Source organism: Musa acuminata, unplaced genomic scaffold (genome assembly GCF_036884655.1).
Source record: "Musa acuminata AAA Group cultivar baxijiao unplaced genomic scaffold, Cavendish_Baxijiao_AAA HiC_scaffold_707, whole genome shotgun sequence".
Classification (NCBI taxonomy): domain Eukaryota; kingdom Viridiplantae; phylum Streptophyta; class Magnoliopsida; order Zingiberales; family Musaceae; genus Musa; species Musa acuminata.
In genome coordinates this window covers 15,001-20,000 of record NW_027020940.1, presented here as the reverse complement: position 1 = coordinate 20,000, position 5,000 = coordinate 15,001, and positions in this window count along the sequence as shown.

The window sequence follows — 5,000 nt, the reverse complement described above, 5'->3', positions numbered from 1 at the left end:
CTGTTCGCCGCTCGCCGCTCGCTCGCGCAGCCAAAAATGGCCAGTTTTGGCCCGTTTTTGGGCTGTTTTGGCCTGTTTTTGGTCTGTTCTGGCGTGGCGCGGTGACCGTCGTGAGCGGAGCAAAACGTCAGCCATCTCAGCACCTTGGAACCCCCCGGGTGGCACAGGGCTGGATGGGGCTTTCGTATAGCAGGGACGGTGCTGCCTCACGCTTCGCTCGCTGTTCGCCGCTCGCCGCTCGCTCGCGCAACCTAAAATGGCCAGTTTTGGCCCGTTTTTGGGCTGTTTTGGCCTGTTTTTGGTCCGTTCTTGCGTGGCACGGCGACCGTCGTGAGCGGAGCAAAACGTCAGCCATCTCAGCACCCTGGAACCCCCCGGGTGGCACAGGGCTGGATGGGGCTTTCGTATAGCAGGGACGGTGCTGCCTCTCGCTTCGCTCGCTGTTCGCCGCTCACCGCTCGCTCGCTCAGCCAAAAATGGCCAGTTTTGGCCCGTTTTTGGGCTGTTTTGGCCTGTTTTTGGTCCGTTCTTGCATGGCGCGGTGACCGTCGTGAGCGGAGCAAAACGTCAGCCATCTCAGCACCCTGGAACCCCCCGGGTGGCACAGGGCTGGATGGGGCTTTCGTATAGCAGGGACGGTGCTGCCTCACGCTTCGCTCGCTGTTCGCCGCTCGCCGCTCGCTCGCGCAGCCAAAAATGACCAGTTTTGGCCCGTTTTTGGGCTGTTTTGGCCTGTTTATGGTCCGTTCTTGCGTGGTGCGGTGACCGTCATGAGCGGAGCAAAACGTCAGCCATCTCAGCACCCTGGAACCCCCCGGGTGGCACAGGGCTGGATGGGGCTTTCGTATATAGCAGGGACGGTGCTGCCTCTCGCTTCGCTCGCTGTCCGCCGCTCGCCGCTCGCTCGCGCAGCCAAAAATGGCCAGTTTTGGCCCGTTTTTGGGCCGTTTTAGCCAGTTTTTGGCCTGTTCTTGCATTGCGCGGTGACCGTCGAGAGCGGAGCAAAACGTCAGCCATCTCAGCACCCTGGAACCCCCCGGGTGGCACAGGGCTGGATGGGGCTTTCGTATAGCAGGGACGGTGCTGCCTCTCGCTTCGCTCGCTGTCCGCCGCTCGCCGCTCGCTCGTGCAGCCAAAAATGGCCAGTTTTGGCCCGTTTTTGGGCCGTTTTGGCCAGTTTTTGGCCTGTTCTTGCATTGCGCGGTGACCGTCGAGAGCGGAGCAAAACGTCAGCCATCTCAGCACCCTGGAACCCCCCGGGTGGCACAGGGCTGGATGGGGCTTTCGTATAGCAGGGACGGTGCTGCCTCTCGCTTCGCTCGCTGTCCGCCGCTCGCCGCTCGCTCGTGCAGCCAAAAATGGCCAGTTTTGGCCCGTTTTTGGGCCGTTTTGGCCAGTTTTTGGCCTGTTCTTGCATTGCGCGGTGACCGTCGAGAGCGGAGCAAAACGTCAGCCATCTCAGCACCCTGGAACCCCCCGGGTGGCACAGGGCTGGATGGGGCTTTCGTATAGCAGGGACGGTGCTGCCTCTCGCTTCGCTCGCTGTCCGCCGCTCGCCGCTCGCTCGTGCAGCCAAAAATGGCCAGTTTTGGCCCGTTTTTGGGCCGTTTTGGCCAGTTTTTGGCCTGTTCTTGCATTGCGCGGTGACCGTCGAGAGCGGAGCAAAACGTCAGCCATCTCAGCACCCTGGAACCCCCCGGGTGGCACAGGGCTGGATGGGGCTTTCGTATAGCAGGGACGGTGCTGCCTCTCGCTTCGCTCGCTGTCCGCCGCTCGCCGCTCGCTCGTGCAGCCAAAAATGGCCAGTTTTGGCCCGTTTTTGGGCCGTTTTGGCCAGTTTTTGGCCTGTTCTTGCATTGCGCGGTGACCGTCGAGAGCGGAGCAAAACGTCAGCCATCTCAGCACCCTGGAACCCCCCGGGTGGCACAGGGCTGGATGGGGCTTTCGTATAGCAGGGACGGTGCTGCCTCTCGCTTCGCTCGCTGTCCGCCGCTCGCCGCTCGCTCGTGCAGCCAAAAATGGCCAGTTTTGGCCCGTTTTTGGGCCGTTTTGGCCAGTTTTTGGCCTGTTCTTGCATTGCGCGGTGACCGTCGAGAGCGGAGCAAAACGTCAGCCATCTCAGCACCCTGGAACCCCCCGGGTGGCACAGGGCTGGATGGGGCTTTCGTATAGCAGGGACGGTGCTGCCTCTCGCTTCGCTCGCTGTCCGCCGCTCGCCGCTCGCTCGTGCAGCCAAAAATGGCCAGTTTTGGCCCGTTTTTGGGCCGTTTTGGCCAGTTTTTGGCCTGTTCTTGCATTGCGCGGTGACCGTCGAGAGCGGAGCAAAACGTCAGCCATCTCAGCACCCTGGAACCCCCCGGGTGGCACAGGGCTGGATGGGGCTTTCGTATAGCAGGGACGGTGCTGCCTCTCGCTTCGCTCGCTGTCCGCCGCTCGCCGCTCGCTCGTGCAGCCAAAAATGGCCAGTTTTGGCCCGTTTTTGGGCCGTTTTGGCCAGTTTTTGGCCTGTTCTTGCATTGCGCGGTGACCGTCGAGAGCGGAGCAAAACGTCAGCCATCTCAGCACCCTGGAACCCCCCGGGTGGCACAGGGCTGGATGGGGCTTTCGTATAGCAGGGACGGTGCTGCCTCTCGCTTCGCTCGCTGTCCGCCGCTCGCCGCTCGCTCGTGCAGCCAAAAATGGCCAGTTTTGGCCCGTTTTTGGGCCGTTTTGGCCAGTTTTTGGCCTGTTCTTGCATTGCGCGGTGACCGTCGAGAGCGGAGCAAAACGTCAGCCATCTCAGCACCCTGGAACCCCCCGGGTGGCACAGGGCTGGATGGGGCTTTCGTATAGCAGGGACGGTGCTGCCTCTCGCTTCGCTCGCTGTCCGCCGCTCGCCGCTCGCTCGTGCAGCCAAAAATGGCCAGTTTTGGCCCGTTTTTGGGCCGTTTTGGCCAGTTTTTGGCCTGTTCTTGCATTGCGCGGTGACCGTCGAGAGCGGAGCAAAACGTCAGCCATCTCAGCACCCTGGAACCCCCCGGGTGGCACAGGGCTGGATGGGGCTTTCGTATAGCAGGGACGGTGCTGCCTCTCGCTTCGCTCGCTGTCCGCCGCTCGCCGCTCGCTCGTGCAGCCAAAAATGGCCAGTTTTGGCCCGTTTTTGGGCCGTTTTGGCCAGTTTTTGGCCTGTTCTTGCATTGCGCGGTGACCGTCGAGAGCGGAGCAAAACGTCAGCCATCTCAGCACCCTGGAACCCCCCGGGTGGCACAGGGCTGGATGGGGCTTTCGTATAGCAGGGACGGTGCTGCCTCTCGCTTCGCTCGCTGTCCGCCGCTCGCCGCTCGCTCGCGCAGCCAAAAATGGCCAGTTTTGGCCCGTTTTTGGGCCGTTTTGGCCAGTTTTTGGCCTGTTCTTGCATTGCGCGGTGACCGTCGAGAGCGGAGCAAAACGTCAGCCATCTCAGCACCCTGGAACCCCCCGGGTGGCACAGGGCTGGATGGGGCTTTCGTATAGCAGGGACGGTGCTGCCTCTCGCTTCGCTCGCTGTCCGCCGCTCGCCGCTCGCTCGTGCAGCCAAAAATGGCCAGTTTTGGCCCGGTTTTGGGCCGTTTTGGCCAGTTTTTGGCCTGTTCTTGCATTGCGCGGTGACCGTCGAGAGCGGAGCAAAACGTCAGCCATCTCAGCACCCTGGAACCCCCCCCGGGTGGCACAGGGCTGGATGGGGCTTTCGTATAGCAGGGACGGTGCTGCCTCTCGCTTCGCTCGCTGTCCGCCGCTCGCCGCTCGCTCGTGCAGCCAAAAATGGCCAGTTTTGGCCCGTTTTTGGGCCGTTTTGGCCAGTTTTTGGCCTGTTCTTGCATTGCGCGGTGACCGTCGAGAGCGGAGCAAAACGTCAGCCATCTCAGCACCCTGGAACCCCCCGGGTGGCACAGGGCTGGATGGGGCTTTCGTATAGCAGGGACGGTGCTGCCTCTCGCTTCGCTCGCTGTCCGCCGCTCGCCGCTCGCTCGTGCAGCCAAAAATGGCCAGTTTTGGCCCGTTTTTGGGCCGTTTTGGCCAGTTTTTGGCCTGTTCTTGCATTGCGCGGTGACCGTCGAGAGCGGAGCAAAACGTCAGCCATCTCAGCACCCTGGAACCCCCCGGGTGGCACAGGGCTGGATGGGGCTTTCGTATAGCAGGGACGGTGCTGCCTCTCGCTTCGCTCGCTGTCCGCCGCTCGCCGCTCGCTCGCGCAGCCAAAAATGGCCAGTTTTGGCCCGTTTTTGGGCCGTTTTGGCCAGTTTTTGGCCTGTTCTTGCATTGCGCGGTGACCGTCGAGAGCGGAGCAAAACGTCAGCCATCTCAGCACCCTGGAACCCCCCGGGTGGCACAGGGCTGGATGGGGCTTTCGTATAGCAGGGACGGTGCTGCCTCTCGCTTCGCTCGCTGTCCGCCGCTCGCCGCTCGCTCGTGCAGCCAAAAATGGCCAGTTTTGGCCCGTTTTTGGGCCGTTTTGGCCAGTTTTTGGCCTGTTCTTGCATTGCGCGGTGACCGTCGAGAGCGGAGCAAAACGTCAGCCATCTCAGCACCCTGGAACCCCCCGGGTGGCACAGGGCTGGATGGGGCTTTCGTATAGCAGGGACGGTGCTGCCTCTCGCTTCGCTCGCTGTCCGCCGCTCGCCGCTCGCTCGTGCAGCCAAAAATGGCCAGTTTTGGCCCGTTTTTGGGCCGTTTTGGCCAGTTTTTGGCCTGTTCTTGCATTGCGCGGTGACCGTCGAGAGCGGAGCAAAACGTCAGCCATCTCAGCACCCTGGAACCCCCCGGGTGGCACAGGGCTGGATGGGGCTTTCGTATAGCAGGGACGGTGCTGCCTCTCGCTTCGCTCGCTGTCCGCCGCTCGCCGCTCGCTCGTGCAGCCAAAAATGGCCAGTTTTGGCCCGTTTTTGGGCCGTTTTGGCCAGTTTTTGGCCTGTTCTTGCATTGCGCGGTGACCGTCGAGAGCGGAGCAAAACGTCAGCCATCTCAGCACCCTGGAACCCCCC